This window comes from Herpailurus yagouaroundi, unplaced genomic scaffold (genome assembly GCF_014898765.1).
Source record: "Herpailurus yagouaroundi ecotype Mexico unplaced genomic scaffold, PumYag 28, whole genome shotgun sequence".
Lineage (NCBI taxonomy): Eukaryota > Metazoa > Chordata > Mammalia > Carnivora > Felidae > Herpailurus > Herpailurus yagouaroundi.
The window spans coordinates 160,393,199-160,414,233 of NW_024412376.1; positions in this window are offsets into that span (position 1 = coordinate 160,393,199).

A 21,035-nucleotide genomic window follows, 5' to 3' on the forward strand; every position below is an offset into this window, starting at 1 on the left:
AAGAAAGAAAGAAAGAAAGAAAGAAAGAAAGAAAGAAAGAAAGAAAGGTAGAAACATAGCACTAAGAGGAGCATCTGGGTGGCTCAGTGGGTTAAGCTCCAACTTTGGCTCAGGTCATCATCCCACAGTTCGTGGGTTTGGGCCCCGCATCAGGCTCTGTGCTGATGGCTCCGAGCCTGGAGTTTGCTTTGGATTCTGTCTCCCTTCCTCTGCCCCTCCCCCACTCACACTCTGTCTCTCCCTCAAAAATAAACAAACATTTAAAAAATTTTTTAAAAAAGAAGCATAGCACTAAGAGAAATCACAAATATGAAAGTCAACACCTCACAGACTTTAAAATATTAATGTTGTGTTAAACGTATACAGTTTAATGGGAAAGTAAATGGCCACCCGACTTGGTTTTTGTTTTATTTTTGTTTAATTTTTAAATATTTACTTATTTTTGAGACAGGGAGAGACACAGAGGGCAAGCAGGGGAGGGACACAGAGAGAGAGAGAGTCACAGAATCCGAAGCAGGCTCTAGGCTTCCAGCTGTCAGCACAGAACGGGCCATGGGGCTTGAACTCATGAACCGCGGGATCATGACCTGAGCTGAAATCAGATCCTTAACTGCCTGAGCCGCCCAGGCAACCCCAGACCTGTTTTAAATACAGATCTTGTATCCCAGATTGAGAGTTGTCAGACGTGATTTGGGGACTGTCTTTTCCTGCATTAATTTAAAAGCACGACAAAGTTGGTGTCATAACAAAAACAAAAACAAAAACAAATCTGGGAACTAAAATGATATATTTCTCTCACCCAAGAAGGGGAACATCAAAATATTCGGAGACTGATCTTTGCATCAAATGTTGCCATTCACCTGTAGCCCTGATTGGCTGGCAGTCACCCTGTTCCTGCTGTTTGAACCTGAGCGTCAGTTTGTGTTTGCCCATGATTATGTGTGTTCATTTTGATTACCGTTATTTCTCGGGAACAATTCTGACTTCGCAGCGATGGTCCTGCCGCAGCTGAAGGCTGCAGCTTTCTCTGGGAGGATTCTCTGCTCTGCCCTTCACTTCCTACCCCTGCAATAACCCTCGTTATGTCGATTTTTTCTTTTACTCAAACCCTCATACGAATACCAGGGCCGTTCACCTTTCGAAAGAGGTAAGAAGAGTCTTCCCATCATTGAACAACTGGTTTGTAAGTTGTAGCATCCTGTGTATAGCAGAAGTGGCAGGGGATTGAGGGGAAATTGCACAGAGCAAAGGCTATGAAACAGGGAGACATAACCTCCCATCTTAGTGTCACCTCATTGACCTTGAAAGAGTCACCCCTGCAGCGTTCAATTTCAATTTCTTATATCTGCAGTATGGAAACGGATGAGAGTAATGAGGACTTCAACACGTTGTTGTCAATATCTTAAAGTCTGTGAGATGTTGAGTTTCATGTTTGTGATTTCTCGTGGTACTCTGTTTCTTAAGGGTCTAGAAGATCTCTGCAGATCAGGAATTCTGTTGGATTTAAAAGAAGAATAAAATCCTGTTTGGAATAAATAGATAAATATTATTCCCAACACCTGACTCATAACACCTATTTCCACATCTGGGAAATGACCTACGTGTTACATCCCAGGCAGCTGTGTTGAAGAGAGTATTAGGGAAGAAAAATTGTTCTCTACCTTTCAAAGCTTTTTTTTTTGGTAGGGGGGGGTGGTCTAGAGAACTAAACTGGCATGAGACAGATCAACAGGAGAAAACCAATTTTATTTACATACCTCCTGGGCATCTACATAAATGTGACAGATTCCAAAGACAGTCAGGCAATATGAAGTATTTAAATCATGTTGAACTAAGACATCTTGGTGTCTAGGGCACCAAAGGGAAGGAAAGCAATTCACAGGAGGATGAAAAATAGCAAATGTTTGGGTAAATGGATGCTTGCCGGGTCATCCGGAAACATGGGTCACAGAGACGAAGTCATCAAGAAAACTTTGCAATGTTCCTCCCTGCCTACCCTCCTCATTGGACATTACAGGGTGGTTATCTGTGGTGATGGTGCTTCTCCTGGGGTAGGTCCTCTTTCTGCATTTTTAGGCATTTAGTGGGGGTCGGGGGAGACAGACAACAACAGCAACTTCTTAAATCTTCTGTTTCCTAAAAATAACCAGCCTGCAATAACCTTTATGCCAAAGAGATGCATTTTGCTCCCCTGTAAGAACATGCCTTGGATTTACTTGGGTATAGAAGTCACAAGTTGAGCTCTGCCCTGACGCTCGCTAGTTTGTGAATTTGGACCCAAGTGGGTCCACCTTCTCCAAGCTCCCTTTCCTCGTTTGCAAAAGTCAAAATAAAGGGTTACCACGAAGGATTGAAATAACGATGAAGTGTGGTAACACAGGTAAACGCACAGAATGCTGGTATGAAAACACACGTTGAAACAAGAGCTAGTCCCTTCAAAAGAGGCTGCCACTTCTAAAACCCTGTGGGATGTTGCATCTGGCATTTCAAAATTCACAGTGCTGCGTGGAGTTTTCCGTAGTTGCTTTGGAAATGTGTCTGATCATCTCCAGCGTTGGCTTGTTGGTAAACGCTCTCTTCACTCTAAACCGCCGTGGTTAAAAACAAATGCCTGCGTGCAAGTAGGTGACAAGCCCAGACACAAGTTACTTAAGGTCGAGGCAGATTGATCCCTAGACTTTTGGAAACAGAATCAAAGCAAAAACGACTTCTTTTTCACTAAACCCGGAGGGAGGGAGGTTTGGAGAATTCTAGCATTTGAATTTATATAGGACTTGTTTCCAAATTGTAAAGATTCCGTTGCAGTAATTCTGTGTTCGGCTCATGAATCTACATGTTCGGCAAGTTCCCTGAAAGAGACTGATGCTGGTGGTCCACGATCCATGGGCTACATTTGGGGACAGATGCTTTATGGCATTCGTTCTTGGGAATGATAGCTGTGCCCTTTGACATCGAAATGGTGCATGAAGCCGGCCCGACTCAGATTAATGTTATCTATACAGGGCAGTGGAATCAAAAAGATATGAAAATGGTACAATCTGCTGAGGCATCTGGGATTGCTCATCTCATCATCTTGTGCTTTTTTGAGGTCCTGAAAGAATAGAAACAAAGTTTGATGATGAAACCGCTTTTAAAGCACAACCAAACCCTGGCATTTTATCCCAGCTGGTGAAATACGACCTTCAATGCATTTTAAAATTCTTACGCGTTATCATCATGCCCTCCAAACTGTACAACAAAATGGATTGCAAATGGAGTAAAGAGCTAATATGCGAAAAACAAAATAAAAGAGTTTCAAAGTTGAAAAGAAAAAAAGTATATATGGTGAAGAAACCATATCCTTGAGTCTACTAGGTCAAGTGTTTCCACTCGATAACAATTTCATAAATAGGCTAAATGACAAACCATACAGTTGGAAGAGATCTATTATCTCTGGGTGGCTTAGTCGGTTGAGCTTCCGACTTCGGCTTAGGTCATGATCTCACGGTCTGTGGGTTTGAGCCCCGCGTCGGGCTCTGTGCTGACAGCTCAGAGCCTGGAGCCTGCTTCAGAGTCTGCGTCTCCCTCTCTCTCTGACCCTCCCCCGTTCATGCTCTGTCTCTCCACCCACCCCCCTCCACCCCCACCCCCCGACACAAGGCTACTCAAACTTACATGGAAAAGGAATCAGATATAATGGATTTGGGGATAAATGGAAGATAAGAGGTTATTGATAGAACTTTTGTTTTGTTTTCCGCTTGGAAGCTGGATCACCACTATGAATGATAGGAATCACCCCACCCACAAAGCTTCCATTGGACCAAAGAGTTCCTTCCTCCTTCTCTTTCAGATTTCTGTCTTAGGGATTTTTGTCATCCAGGAAGCATTTGGTAATGAACTCACTGCTTTTAAGGACCATGGGAAAAGTTGGTTAAGAATATGGTGGCCTCCTAAGACTGCCCGGGCATTTTGTAGTGGAAAATTCCATTTCCAGGATGAAGAGTGATAGTAATGCCTCCTGGGTTACCCACAGCTTATAGGAAACTGCATGCCAAATGGACATTGTGGAGGAATATAATTCCCGCCACTGGTAAGGGACACTATGCGGTTAAGCTAAACACGTAGAGTGTGGAGTCAGTTCTGCATGGAAGGCTGCACTGAGAAGGACCTCAGCCCCTAAAAGAGCTACACTTTGAGTATTTAGTAGCAACATTCTGCAGCAGCCAGAAGCTGCCCAATCACAAAACAGGAAGTGTGGGTGATTCAACACTGGTGTGTTAATTTCCTAGGGCAGCCATAACAAATTTGCATAAACAGGAATTTATTGTCCCATAGTTTTGGATGTCAAAGTCCAACACCAGGGTGTTGGAAGGTCCGTGTTCTTCCTCAAGACTGCAAAGGAGAATCTACCAATTTTTTTTTATCTTCAGGTGGTTCCTGGAAATAGTTGAGGTTCCTTGGTTGGTACACTTTACACCTGCAATCTCTACCTTCATCATATCACAACACATGGCACTCTCCCTGTGTGTCTCAGCCCCATGTCTCTTTATTGGATCAGCTATATTGGATCAAAAGCCCATCCTACACCAGTATGAACTCATTCTAACTTGATTATATCTGTAGAGACTCTCTCTCTGAATAAGGTCAAGTTCATAGGCACCAGTGTTAGGACTTCAACATGTTTTGGGGGGGGATACAATTCAACCCAGGACATCACAATTGTCTCATTTTCTGGATGAAAGTCAATATGCTCTTCTTTTGATCTGTGTTTCCTTCACGGGTTCATTGGTAATCCCTGGGAGGGGGGATTTCTGAGGGAGGGAGGTTTAGACACATGGCAATATGGCAGGCAGGGGCCTAGGCCAAATCTAATGCCACTAGAGAAAGAAAAGAGATCACAGTTTTACAGTGCATGTTATGAAGAAGTCTTAGCGATGACAATGAAAGGCAAAGTGAGGGGGTTACTCTCCACCATTGTAGCTGATACGCTCTGTCCTGTCAATGTGAAATATTGACTCCATGACTCCTGGAGAATGATGTAATGCTATGGCCACTAATGGGCTCCACATCTTGAGTTGTTTCTCAGATCCAAACAAGTATTCAGAAGACCTGGATTCTAGTTCCTGTCCTGCCACTTACTAGGTGTGCTACCTTAGAGCAGCTGCTGGATTTCTCCATTTCCTCAGCTGAACTCTGGGTCTAAAAATGCTTATTCCCTATAACCATTGAATCACTGTGAGGCTCTGTAGAGATAATTCTTGCCAAATTCAGTATGAGGCTTGAAGCACCGAGACTGCTTAGAAATTATCCACACAGATTCCGTCCCCCCCCCACCCCACATCTTGCCTTGTTCCAAAAATAACTGGAGACCGCTGTAAGAATTTTTTCTCATATAGCCATATGACTCGTTTTGAAATTCTTTTGCCATTCCAGCTAAATTATCATGAAGTCATTAAGCCTAAATGCTGCTCCTTAGCTCTTGACCCAGGATAATGGTCAGAAAACCTGTGGCACAATAATAGCAAATTTTAAAATATAATGAATAATGATAACAATAATAACAATAAAGGCATGTGAGACACAAATCTATGCCCTTGAGTTCATCAGTATAATTCAGTATAATACCATAAATACCTTTTGGCAAGGTTAAACATTTTACTTTTTTTAATTTGTTAAAGATGTTATTGTATTTAATTTTGAAAGAGGGAGTGCAAGTGGGGGAGGGGCAGACAGAGAGGGAGAGGGAGACACAGAACTCGAAGCAGGCTCCAGGCTCTGAGATGTCGGCACAGAGAGCGACGCAGGGGCTCGAACTCACGAACTGCGATCGTGACCTGAAGTCCGATCTGACATGGAAGTCTCACATGGAAGTCCGATGCTGAGCCTGGGCCAAACTCGGACGCTCAACCAACTGGGCCATCCAGGGGCCCTCACAAGGTTAAACATTTGAAGACACAAATACCTAGTTTATTTAAACGTAGTCACAAATCTCCTTCAGTGCCAGGAAAGAGATAAGGCTGCCTTTGGTCTCCTCGAGGGTTAGTGAGAGCCAAACACATGAAGCTAACAGTGCCAGAGGCAGGATTCATACCATATGTCTGTGATTCCCAATCCCATGCATTGACATTCAAGCTTTAAAATTCTGAAGTCCTAGAATTTTTCTTTTCTTCTGACTTCGCTGCACATAGAAACCTCGCTCTCAACCCATGTTTTAGCACCCACCTTTTAAAATTATGGATCATTGTGGGCTAGGGAGCAGATGCGTAATATTACAAAGCACCATTTAAGAAACTTTCTAAATAATTATTTGACTTTTTTGTTTCTCATCTGACCAAGTGAGGTGATATATTAAGTCATGAATCCCAAAGGTTGAACATCTTTTTATATCTGGGATGTCCTACTAAGCTGGGGCATGGAACTTTAGTCTTAAAATGTCCTACCAATCCCTTTTTCCTAGTTTTTATTTAAATTGTATCCATTCAAAGTCATAAGTAGGAATAGAGTGAAGTTTTCTTATGTGGCCTTTGTCAGTTCAGCGACAATGATTGAGCGCATCTCCAACATGTACTTGTAAGCTTTCCTTTCACCCCATTTTTCATATGATTGGAAACAATTTGTGTGGCATGTAAATAATTTGTTACTTGAATGTTTGAAAGCACTTGCCTATAAAACACTGCCTAAAGCAGACAGATTTTGAGGTAATTTTTGACGGTCTAAAATTGTCTCCTTTCCATTGATCTATTCAATTTTTCTACGTCCTTGAGTCAATTTACATAATTAATATCTTGTTGAAAATTATTCATTTTCTTGAGATTTTCAAATATATTAGCATAGATTTGAATCCACTTATATTTTAAACACCTTCTGTGTCTATTGTTGTAACCATTTTTTCTCTTCTAATGTTTGAGTACTCTTTTCGTTATTCTTGATTAAATTTACTATAATCTGTATGCTGGCTCAGCTTCGTGTTTTTGTCTTTTCTTAATTTTTATTTTTCCATTCTTTTCCTGGAATTCGGAGAGAATGTCCCATGTTTGCCTTTACTCCTTCACTATTCTTAACTGTTCAATCTGTTCCACTATAGCAATTACTGTTTTTCATGAGTTTAAAATCATTTTGACAAATATGGTTTCCTTTTTATGTCACATTTCCTAATTTCACACTATGCCTTCATTATAACTATTTCTTTTAGTTTCGCAGATGAGTACAATAAAGACATAGGTTTTTCTTCATGTTATAACACAGATGAGTATAGGAAATGTAGTTTCTTTAAAGCATCTGAATGTCTTCATGACCCTTCAAGGGCTGTTAACAAAGGACATAAAATCTTTAAATTTAATCTAATCTGAGAAAATAGAGTAGGGCTTATAAATATGGAGCCTTTCGGTAAAATGACTAATCTTTTAGTTTCTAACCATCTTCTCTTCGGTTCTCCAAGGTGGAAAATGAATTACGAGTTTATGTGTTCAGAACAGTGGACATGGTACCCACACAGTACCTCCAGTTTCCTCTAATCTCTGCAGGAAGGATTTGTTTCCTGCTCAGGTAAGCTCTGAGTTACAACCTGCCGAGTTCCTGCAGTTAGGTTCCAGAAGATAGTGCCTGGATTAGCACAACCGAGGGTCCTACTCTCTGTGCAATGGTGGTCGTTCACACTAAGACAAACTGACCTGAAAATTACTTCTGAAAATAGTAGATATTGACATCTGGCTGAATGAGAAGTTGTCTGTAGTATTTTTTCCTATGTATTTTTTTTTTCAAAACGTGTATTTTGCAAGAATATCATCATTGTTATAATCCTATCTTCAATATATTTGTACATGGTTTTTAGAAAGGAAGTTAAATCGTGGAGGCAGGGTGAGTGGGAACACAGACCTTCAGCTCTTGGTTTACATAGTTTGACTCCTTGGTGGAACAGCCAAGAAGTGGTATGCCTCTACCTTTGGCCTGGTATGACTGCTCTCACAAAGCGGCCAGAAAAGAAAATGCCTTTGCTGGAGGCCAGGTAAGAACAAGGCTGCTGACGTCAATGAGAACTGGTAAGAAGTCCCAGTGCAAACTCATTATCAGTATGGTTTCAGCATGAAGACAGCTTCTCAGTACAGTTAGTGACATCAAAATATGCACCCCACTGTTGGCCGTGTCCTTAGCCCTCCCTCTGGGTTATTTCCAGAGAGTGGGGCTCTACCTAATGCCAGTACACTGGGCTTTTTATAGTCAGATGTTTTCTGGCCAACTCATTATTCATTCATGCTCTTTCTTCATTATACTTTTAAAAGTTTGAGTTTTGGGCCACCTGGGTGGCTCAGCTGGTTAAGTGTCTGACTTCGGCTCAGGTCATGATCTCATGGCTTATGACTTTGAGCCCCATGTTGGGCTCTGTGCTGACAGCTCAGAGCCTGGAGTCTTTTTCGGATTCTGTGTCTCCCTCTCTCTGCCCCTCACCTACTCACGCTCTGTCTGTCTCTCTATTTCTCAAAGATGAATACACTTAAAAAAATTAAAAATAAAATAAAAATTTCAGTTTCAAGAATATGGAGAGACTTCTTTACAGGTTCACAATACTGATACAGATTTCTATTTTTATGTTCCATAATTCATTTCAATGAGCAATTGGGAGAAAAAGATGAGACTAAATCAATTGTACCCACTTCTTTGCTTTGCTTGGGAGTTCCCTAGAGCATTTTTAAGAAGAAAAGCTTGGAAAGCGTTACAGCTCCTTTCATAATTATTTGTCTATTCAGCTTTTCTACTTGTTATTGAGATGAGTTCAACAATTTATACCTTCTGGGAGAAAAAAAAGGATCTTTCTAATTACGTTTTTCAAATTTAACATTACAGGGTTATACATTTTATTTGCCAATGATTTTCAAATCTCTACACTCTCTGCTGGGATAGATCAATTAATCTATCTTATTTCTCATTTTCTGAAAGTCTCTTGCTTCACTTTTCTGGATCCAAATGGTCAACACTGTATCTAATTCATTAAGTTTGGGTAAAAAAACAGGTCTTGAATTTATTTTTGACTTACATAAGTTGCAAATTACATTTCTATTTCCCTTGCTTAACTTTACTTTGTTTATTTTTAATTTTCTAAGTCTGAAATTCAGTTCCAAACCCCTCCATTTTTAGTCATTGTTTAATCATGTCTTTTAGAGTCAGCTTCTTTTTGGCTAGCGTCAACTTGAATGCAATTGACTCAACTGATCAGTGGATACGTCTGATCACCTACATCGTGCCAACCACTCTGCTAGATGTTGAAACTACAACGACAATAGAATAAAATAGAATGGAATAAAATCAAATAATGTTAAAATAAAATAAAATAAAATAAAATAAAATAAAATAAAATAAAAAAGAATGGCTTCTTTTTATCATGGAGCTTCAGTTTATGCGAAAGACAGAGATAAAATGATAAAGGACTAGTTACATGCACATTGTTAGAAATGTGAAGGGAATAAAGAGCACTATGGTCGGAAAAGAGAGCCGGTTCCTGACCTATATAGAATCGTCTTCACATTATGTCAGGCACAAGACAAGTGTTGGCCAAAGACTTGCCATGGATAGGACTTCCACAACAGAGGACTTCAGATCGGTGTACCTGGAGATGACGGGAAAGAGTGAGTGTGCATGAGGTGAGACTGGTAACATCACGCAATCCACCTGGACCTTCCGTTCCTCCATGAAAACCCCCCACTCTCTTCTTCCTCATCTTTGATTTTCAACTCCAACATAGTATCTCCCATAATTGTCAAAAGAGGAACATCACCTCTTATTCTCAGAGAAATAGAGATACCAGACAGGAATTCTGCAGTTTCCAACGAGCTCACCTGCAAAAGAGATACCTCTGTCTTGTTCTTTCTTTCACAAAGGAGGAAATAGCATCTTGTGTGCAGTGCTCTTTCCACGTTTGCACACCCACCTGCTAGGGACTCATTTATTTTAGGTTCATTTTCTCTCTTTCAGTAGTCCGTCTCTACATGCCCTTTCCCTTTCCAGTTAAGTACAGAAAAGTCTTTCTCATAAAAATCAAATGATTCTTCAAGTTCTCTTGTCTCTCTACTGCCTTACCTCTCTCCTCTCCTTCAGAGCTAAGCTTTATTTAAAAAAATATTGTGAGTACTTTATTAAGACTCTTTTACATATTTCCAATATCCCCCTTGTTTTTAAAATTATTGGAAAATTTCCAGACCTGAACAAGTACTTGCTATGTCCACAGCATTTGGCCAAAAACTTTCTCCAAACTCACCTTCTGCTCAACATCTAGAATGCTGAGGATTTTCTGCCCGCCGTCTCATGTCTTTTAGTCTATTTTTATAGTAATTTCTTCTTTGCTCACCTGGCCCCTTAAATGTTTGTGTTAGTCATGGCTCTGTCATAGATTTGGTTCTCTTCATTCTATCAACTAGTCTTTCCTGCACATCCTCCTAGCCCCTGGACAATCTTTCTCCTCCACTGGCTCCCATTTCCATCCTTCTATCAGCACATCCCACCATCTACTCCTCGGCTGCTCTTTCCATGCCTCTCTCTTGCCATTGAGATTCACATAAAAACCTACCTGTATACATTGAGCAGGGTGCCTCCTAGGCACGTCTCTCTGTGTGTCTCTAATTTTGTTAGAATCACCATCTTTCCATGGTTATCTGCCTATGCTCTGGCATCCTGTCCCTCAGTCAATGCCACCTTCATCTAAGCTGTTCATTGAACTAGAACCCTGGATGTTATCTATACACCCTTAGCCCATACAGTGTATATTATAAAGGCCCACTGATTCTATTCCCCAATCACTTTGCTTCACCCCATGCTGATACCATTCTGTGTATCCTTTTCACCTTTTCCATTTATTGATTCTGAAATATTTGTTGAGAGACAATTATGTTCTTAACATGCTTCAAGGTGCAAGGGATATATGAGAAAACAAAAGAGATGCTCTCTCTGCCCTTGTGGATTCATACTGTAGTGGGGAGAAGGGAGAGTAAACAGTAGGTGTAATATATTATTGAGCAGCACCATAGCACCTGCCAAGTGTTCTAGAAAATGAAAAACAAGGGGGTCAGAGTAGACCTCCTGTGTAGGGGACCTCTGAATAAAAACTTGAAGAGGGCGATAGATGTAACTAGGGAAATAGTGCTGTGGGCAGAGAAGAGCCAGCTAAGGTCCTGGGGTAAAATGTGATTGTTCCACCAAGCCCCAAGTAGATGTGCTGGGAGCAGAAAGGGAATTGGGGACAGTAGAAGGAGATGAGGTTGAGAAGTCACATCTGTAAGAATAACAGTATTTACAGCTTTTAGGCATCATGAGAGTGGTGATTTTTACCTTGTGAATGATGGGGCCATTTCAGGGTTTGAGCCGAAGAGTGAGACGATTGTACTTATGTTTTTTTGTTTTGTTTTGTTTGCTTGTTTTTATTTATTTATTTATTTTTATTTTTTTACACTAAATATAATTTATTATCAACTTGGTTTCCATATAACACCCAGTGCTCATCCCAACAGGTACCCACCTCACTTTTATGGATCCAAGTGGCCAACGCTATATCTAAGTCATTAAGTTTTGCTAAAAACCAGATCTTGAGTTCGTTTTTGATTTACATAAGTTTGCCAATTACATTTATGTTTCCCTTGTTTTAAAATAATCATGCTGTTGCCATGCTGAAGATAGATGCATGCTAGGCAGGGATGGAGTCAGGGAGCCCAGTTGGGAAGCTGCTGCCACAACCCAGGCACGGGTAGATGGGCAGTAGCATGGAGGTGGTGAGATGTCATCACATCCACATCTCGGTGGAAAACCAAATCCTGTTTTCTACCTGCGTGCAAACTCCCTCATTTCTCCCTCTCCCCTCAGGTCTCGGCTTCCGACTCTCCCCACCCTGACTCCTGACAGCCTTTTCTGTGCTCTCCTACCAGTATGTCCCTGCTCATTGTTGTTCATGCGTATGATGAACTGAATTTCCAAGCCAGGCCAATCTCCACAAGAGAGTGCAGAGGTCTGTTTGAAAGAGCAAGATGGTTGCAATGATGGAATGAAGAATCTCACAGAAACAGATAAAAAGATACTTCCTAGCTGAATTTTTTAAGTGGAAATTAAAACCCTAAACCCCCAGCAGCAAATCCCCTTAGAGAATCATTTTTAGAAATTAATTATATCTTAATGCAAATGATATTTAAAGCACATGTAAGTTCTTAGAGCATTTCATCTTTAAAATGGCAGAAGCAATCGCTTTAAAATGACTAAAATGACAAGTAACACAAGGCTATTTTGTTAAAGAATCCTGAAGGGAAGAGTTGAGTGTTAAGGATGCAAAAAATGACAAAAAGGAGGTGTTTATTTCAGAGAATACTACCAGCATTCAAAATGGTGTGTTCTTCCAGAAGCCTAAGAGTTCAGCTACACACACACACACACACACACACACACACACACACACACTCCTATAAAACCTCATTATCTGTGTCCAGGTTGAAACCCGGGATGGAATTAGAATCCTTAGGAAGGTATCTTAAGCATCAGTAATTTTTTTTAATTCCCCAGTGAATCTGATGTTAAGGTTGAGAATTACAGTGTAAGAGTTCTCAACCGCGGGGTCACAGACTCCAAAAATAGTTGTGACCTTGATGACAAAAATCTTCGTATTCACTAACTTCTGATGAAAATGTAGCTTACCCTCCTATTACCGACTGAGACAACTAACCATGGTAGTATCCATAGTGCTTTGCTGCAGTAGAATCTAAAGACATTACACAAAGTTGGCAGGAATCTTAAGGTTTTTATACTCATGGATGACTACCCTGTTCTTCTCTTATTTATGGGAATTACATACTATTATGTAATACATTCATAAAGAGTTGCACATTTTAATCTCTCTATGGTAAATTGGTTTCTCATTCTTTTCAGATGTACCTTTAGTTACCTTGTTGTCTTAAGGATTTAAACAGTTCTAACATTATTTTGAGATTAGAAGGGGTCCACGCTCTTTGCCAGATTGTTCTGTCGCTCTCCAGAGACACAATACATTAAGAGCCATTGGCTTGAAATCCTCTCTTTTTCCAGGCGGTCCTCGTTCACAGACAGAATTGACGTGGTCACATCATCTCCATCAGCAAGGTCACCTCCAATCACATGGTGGTTAGCACCCTTGTGCACCCAGGGAATCGATATCATGGATTCATAGAAAGTGCTCATCTCAACTTTACACCTAAATTTTTTTGTTAAGATGTATTGTCTTAAATCTTCAGTCATTTCTGCTCCTTTTTTTTACTGGATACCAATGGTGAGACATGGCCAGGAGACGATATGTATATTTTAGAAGTCAGACCATCAATTGTAATGGCCCAAGTTGGTTTCATTTTCAACTTAGTTTAGAAGTTCCAAGCAAATGTATTTTCAGGAGTGCTTACGTGGTATTAACATTACTAAGATTATATTCCACAGGGCCTCACTACTCCAAAGATGCAAATGGAAAACCAATAAAATTTGAAACCCACTTTGAACTAAAAGGCAATGTGCTTCCACGGCCTGCTAGTAATACTGCTTTAACAATGTTTTCCTGTACGTGCAGAATACCAGGCAAAATATATGTTTGCAATTTTAATTCCGTGAGGAGAGTCTTACCTTCAGTCCCAATGCAGAACATGCCAGCGTGAAATTTTTCAGATGCCAAGTTAGGCAAGGCTTCCTTCCTTCAAAACGAATTGCCCTCACTGTCATTTCTCTGGGCCATCTACAAACTTCCAATATTCCTGCATTTGATATAATCTTAAAATTCCTCATAAATATGCTCTCACCTTGGCCCTGCTCAGATGTGAATTTTCTTCTTTTGGTCCCGGAATTTACAGCAACCTGTCCTCAACTTCTGTTTTTAAAAGTAACAATGTTTAATTTAACAATTCTAATGAATTAGTAGTGCCTTAGAGAATAATAGTTAACACATGTTAAATGGGATTGAAAACATCCAAACCAAATTCCTAAGATGATCCTTATAGCTTACCATGAAAAATTACTGAAAGAAATTCTTGATTCACTAGCTTCTTCTTTTTACCTTCATCCTTTCATAATTCTTCAATATTTTAGATTCTCTACAAAAACTGAATTCTTTTTCTCAATTAATTAATTAAACTTTTCCCCTAAACTGAACTCTTATTAGATGCTGGAGAAATGGAAGGGAGAGACAAAATGACGTAAGAGAAGCATCCTAAATTTCTCTTTAATATTTTTACTCTGTGTGATGGTTAATTTTATGTCCTAACTGAGATTGTAGTCCAGATATTTCCTCAAGTTTCCTTCTAGATGTTTCTGAGGAGGTATTTTTTTCTTCAAATAGGCTTATCATCTAAAAATTCCTTAATGCTTATTTATTTTTGAGAAAGAGAAAGAGAGAGAGAGAGAGAGAGAGAGAGAGAGAGCCGGGAAAGGGCAGAGAGAGAGGGAGACACAGAATCCAAAGCAGGCTTCAGGCTCTGAGCTATCAGCACAGAGCCCAACATGGGGCTCGAACCTATGAGCCATGCATTCAAAATGGAGTGTTCTTTCAGAAGCATAACAGTTCAGCTACACACATACACACACACACACACACACACACACACACACACGCGCACGCACATACACACACATGCACACACACACACTTGTATAAAATCTCATTATTTGTGTCCAGGCTGAAACCCAGGATGGAATTAGAACCCTTGGGAGGGTACCTTAAGCATCAATATTTTTTTTTATTTCCCAGTGATTCGGATGTTAAGGTTGAGAATTACAGTGTAAGAGTTCTCAACCTGGATGTCACAGACTCCCAAAATAGTTGTGACTTTGATAACAAAAATCTCTGTATTCACTAACTTCTAATGAAAATGTAGCTTCCCCTTCTATTACCGACTGAGATACTAACCACAGTAGTATCCATAGTGCTTTGCTACCAGTAGAATCTAAAGACAGATTCTGATGACATTACACGAACTTTGCAGGAAGCTTAAGGTTATACTCATGGATGACTACCCTGTTCTTCTCTTATTTATGATGCCTGCCACCACATATTATTATGTAATACATTCATAAAGAGTTGCACATTTTTATCTCTCTATGGTAAATTGGTTTATAGTTCTGCTTAGATGTGCCTTTAATAACCTTGACCTAAGCCAAAGTCGGACCCTAAACTGACCGACCCACCCAGGTGCCCCTCAAATGGGCTTAACATTTAAATGAGTAGACTTTGAGTAAAGAAGATCAACTTCCATACTGTGGAAGAATAATACATTGTTTGAATTCACTAAAAACACGAAGAAGTTCCCTTTGTCTTTGAATACAATTATTTTTTACTAGAACTGAGTCCAAGTTGTAAGAGATTCTATAGTCCTTGAACAAAGGGCACTGGACAACAGAGTGAATGCTATCTTGACTGCATTTTTACAAAACCTTATCATGCAGTGTAAGTGATTGAATCTTAGAGAAAATATCTCTGGAGACAGAAAGAATTACCAAGAAATTGTAATGGAGTAAAAGCAGTTATATGTTGGCGACCCAGACATTTTTCTATTTTTCTCCAATAATGTGACCCAGATATTTTGCTGAAACACTGTTTAATACACTGAAAGCCTAACTTAATACAGAGTTAAAAATAGATGCAGTTACCTATCAAAAAGAGAAATAGTTTTCTCCTCAAGCTATCAACCAAGACTAAGAAAGATATTAAATAACTAAAACACCCTTTCTGTAAATACCTTCCTTATTCAGGGATATATATTTGAATACTGAGATCCTTATTGAGCTGACCAAGCATCTGCAATATTCATTCATTTTATGAGATAATGCTATTAACAATTATGCACTTACATAGTAGATAGCCTAGATGTAATAGAGAAATTCCTAGAAACACACAAGTTATCAAAACTGACTCAAGAAGAAATAGAAAATCTAAAAGAGATATTACAACTCAAGCGATCTGAGTAATCAAAACCCCTCAGCAAAGATAAGTCCAGGATCATACAGCTTCATGGTGGATTTTACCAAACATTTGAAAAAGAATTCTGAGCAAACTTTCCTAAACTCTTCCACAAAATAGTAAAAGAGGTCATACTTCTAACTCATTCTGTAAAGCAGAAGTTCCTCTAACAACACCAGACAAAGACAATACAAGAAAACTAGAGACAAATATCCTATATGAATATAGAAGACAAAAATCCTCAGCAAAATATTAGCAAGCCAAATCTAACAGTGTATTGAAAGGATTATATGCCATGATTGCAAGGATTTATCCCAGGGATGTAAGGGTGGTTCAACCTAAGAAAATAAATCATTGTAATATAGCAATAAATAGATCAAAGGGAGAAAACCACATGATTCTTTCAAATTACACAGAAATAGCATTTAACAAAACTCAAAACCTTTCCTAGATAAATACATTCCGAAACTAAGAATAGAAAAATATTCCTTCCAAACAATAAGGCCACATCCAGTGCTATCATCACATTTACCAGTGAAATATTAAAAGATTTTCTTCCTAAGATAGAAATCATACAAAGTATGCTCTTGTCATCGTCATTTAACCTTGTACCAGAGGTTCTAGTCTAGCCAAAGCAATTATGGAAGAAAGGATGGAAGGAAGGAAGGAAGGAAGGAAGGAAGGAGAAAGAAAGAAAGAACGAACAAAGAAGGAAAGAAGAAAGGAGAGAAGAAGGAAGAAAGGCAAAAAGAAGGAATGAAGGAAGGAAGGAAAGGCATCCAAATTGAAAAGGAAGAAGTCAAAATATCTATTGACATATGACATGATCCTCTATATGGAAAATAATAACACACAAAAATCTAATTGAGTTATTAAATTTAGTACAATTTCAGGGTACAAGACTGACATAAAAATCAGTTTAGTTTCTGTACACCAGCAACAAACAATCCAAAAGAAATTATTTTTGTTTTATTTTATTTTTTAATTAATTAATTAATTAATTTATTTATTTTGAGAGAGACAAAGACTGTGCGAGTGGGGGAAGGGCAGACAGAGAGGGAGAGAAAGGATCTCAAGCAGGCTGAGTGCTGTGAACACAGAGCCTGATGTAGGGTTTGAACTCATGAAACCGTGAGACCATGACCTAAGTTGAAGCCAGGAGTTGAATGCTTAACTGACTGAGCCACCCAGGTGTCCTCCAAAAGAGATTTTTAAAAAATATCCATTTTATTTGCAATAGCATCCTGAGGCATTAAATACCTGTGAATAAATTTACAAAGGAGGTGAAAGATATTTACACTGAAAATGATTAAACATTACTGAAATAAATTAAAGAATAAATGTAAAGACATTCTCTGTTTTGAATTGAAAGACATAATATTGTCAAGATGACCATATTTTTCTAAGCATTCCACTGATTAAATGCAATTCTACTAACAGGCTTTTTTGCAGAAATGGAAATGCCAGCCCTCAAATTAATATGGAATTAGAAAACAATAGTCAAAACAAAATTTTAAAAGAAAAACAAAGCTAGACGTCTACTCACAGTGATTTCAACATTTACTCAGTATTCATATTCAACATCATTCAAAGCTACAGTAATCAAAACAGTATGGTGGTGGCATAGGTTAGACAGATGGAATAGAAATAAACCCATACATCTATGGATAATTGATTTTTTTAATGTTTATTTATTTTTGAAGGAGAGACAGAGAGCAAGTGGGGAAGCGGCAGAAAGAGAGGAAGACACAGAATCTGAAGCAGACTCCAGGCTCTGAGCTCACAGCCCAGAGACTAATGCGGGGCTCAAACTCCCAAACCTTGAAATCATGACCTGAGCTGAAGTCAGAGGCTTAGCCACCTGAGCCACCCAGGCACCTGGTGATTGACTTTTTGACAAAGGTGTCTAGGTCATTTATTTGGGAAAAAAAGCAGTCTTTTCATCAGATAGTAATGGAAAAACTGGACATCCACATGCAAAAAAAAAAAAAAAAAAAAAAAAAAAAAAAAAAGTAGACATCTACCTTATACCATAAACAAAAAATTTGCTCAAAATGGATCAACAACCTACATAAAAGAGATAAAACTGTAAAATTCTTTTTTTTTTTTAAGGTTTATTTATTTTTGAGACAGAGAGAGACAGAGCATGACCGGGGGAGGGGCAGAGAGAGAGGGAGACACAGAATCGGAAACAGGCTCCAGGCTCTGAGCCATGAGCCCAGAGCCCGACGCGGGGCTCGAACCCACGGACCGTGAGATCGTGACCTGAGCCGAAGTCGGACGCTTAACCGACTGAGCCACCCAGGCGCCCCTAAAACTGTAAAATTCTAAGACGAAAACATAGAAGTACACCTTTATGTCCTTGGATTTGACAAAGGATTCTTAGATAAGACACTAAAAACATGAGCAAAAACAACAAATAGATAATTAGATTTCATTCAAATTAGAAACTATTTTGGACATCAAATGACAATATGAAGAAATTGAAAGACAACCTACTGAATGGGGGAAAGTGTTTGCAAGCTATATCCCTAATAAAGGTCTACAATCCAGATTATATAAAGAACTCTTACAACTCAATCATAAAAATACAAAGGATCCAATTAAAAACACACACACACACAGAAATGACTTAAATAGACACCCAAAGAAGATATGCAAATGGCCAATAAGCATATACAAAGATGCGGAACATCAGTAATCATTAGCAAAATCATATCAAAATCACAACATACCATTTCGCACCCACTTGGATGGCTAAAATAAATAATGATAATAATTTCTGAAGTTGCAAGTGGTATCGAGTATATGGAGAAACTTGGGCCCTCATATATTGCTGGTGGAAATCTAAACAGTTTAATCCTCTGTGAAGCACTATGTTGTGGTTCCTTAAGAAGTGAAACATACAATTTTCCTATGACCCCGGCGTTGGACTCCTAGGGATATAGCCTAAAGAATTGAAAATAAATATTTAAGTAAAAGTATGTACATAAGTGTTCATGGAAACACTATTCACAATAGCCAAAGGGTAGAAATAATATAATATTCATAAATCAATGAATGGATGAACCAATTATTATACACACACACACACACACACACACACTGAAACATTATTTACCAACAAAAAGAAACCTAATACTGAAAATGGGCCACAACACAGATGCTGGAAGAGAACGTTATGTTAAGTGTTAAGAACCCAGACACAAAAGGTCACGTAACGTATAATTTTTTTATGCCCTTAACAAACAAATCCATAGAGACAGAGAGCAGATTGATGGCCCCGAGGAGCCGTGTGGAATGGGAACAGGATCACCAGTTTATGGATATGAGTATCACTTCGGGGTTGACGAAAACTCAAAACTGGATCGAAATGGTGTTCACACAACCTTGTGAATGTACTAAATACTCCTGCATTGTCTACTTCAAAAAGACTAATGCTGTGTCATGTGAATTTTACCTCCACATTTTTTTTTTAATGGGCAAAGGATGGTGTGCCTGGATGGCTCAGTTAAACGTCGGACTCCTGATTTGGACTCAGGTCGTTATCTCTCGGTTCGTGAGTTTGAGCTCCACATTAGGTTTTCTGCTGTCAGCACAGAGCCCGCTTTAGATCCTTTATACCCCCTCTCTCTCCGCCCCTCCCCAGCTCTCTCTCTCTCAAAAATAAATAAACATTAAAAATAAATAAAGGGGCGAAGGATCTGAATAGGTATTTCTCCAAGGACGATATACAATATGCAAATAAGTGCATAAATGTAATTTATCTGGAAAAAGCCAATCAAAAACCACAATGAGGTGTCACTTCATACCCAGTATTACAGTTGTAATAGAGAGAAGTACACATCTTGATAAGTATGTAGAGAATTTAGAACCCTCATACTTTGTGACGGTAATGTAAAGGTCTATAGTTTCATCGAAAATGTTTGTCATGTGCTCAAACAGATAAACCCTGAGATACCCCGAGACCCAGAAAATCCACTCCAAGTATAAACACACTCAGGAGATCTGAAAACTTACACACAGAAGAGGCATCCACATGAAACCCTATACACAAATGTTCACAGCAGCATTGTTCATGATAGCAAACAAGTGGAAACAATTCAAATGTCGATCAACTGAATAAATAAACACAAAGTGTATATTCATTGAAAGAAATATTACACAGCTGTGGATGAACTTTGAAAAAATATAATACAAAGTGAAAGAAAAAAGCCAGAGACAAAAGGAAATATATTTCTTGATTCTATCTAGAGTAAATGTCCAAAGTAAGCAAATCCATAGCGACAGAATATAGAGGAATGATTTCTAAGGCCTGGGTTGGAGGGCAGGATGTAGAATGCCGGCTAACGGGTGTGAGGTTTTTTTTGGGGGGGAGGTGACCTAATGTTTTCTTGTTAGATAGTGGTGATGACCACTTTCCATGATGAAATTAAAGACCACTGATTTGCACACTCTCTGAGGGTAAATATTCTGGAATGTGAATTATATCTCCACAAAAATTCTCAAAGAAAATATAGGACTAAGTCTCCTTCACTGATGGGGCACCTGGGTGACTCAGTCGTTAAGTGCCAGACTTCAGCTCAAGTCATGATCTCGCAGTTCATGGGTTCGAGCCCCGCGTCAGGCTCTGTGATGACGGCCTGGAGCCTGCTTCAGATTCTGTGTCTCCCTCTCTCTCTGCCCCTTCTCAGCTTACACTATCTCTCTCTCTCTCAAAAATAAATAAATGTTAAAAATAAATTTAAAGAAACAACTTCACCAGCCACTTGAACCCTGGTGAGATTCTCATATACCCCAAGTAAGTTGGTGCAGTTGAATTCAAATATCCTCTTTATTCTGACTTTGATAAACAGCGGAACTCAATAGTTGTGTTTCAATGCACAGCAGTAAGTGTACAGAAATTTACCTACGTCCATAGAATAATAACAATTCATTGAAAACAATAAGGAGTGATATGGGAAGAAATCCCTTGCTTCCTTTTTTTTTTTTTTTAAAAGCTTGCTTAGTTTGAGAGACAAAGAGACAGCTAGTGCATGAAGGGAAGGGGCAGGGAGAGAGGGAGAGAGAGAATCTCAAGCAGGCTCCACACTGATCTCATGAACTGTGAGACCACGAC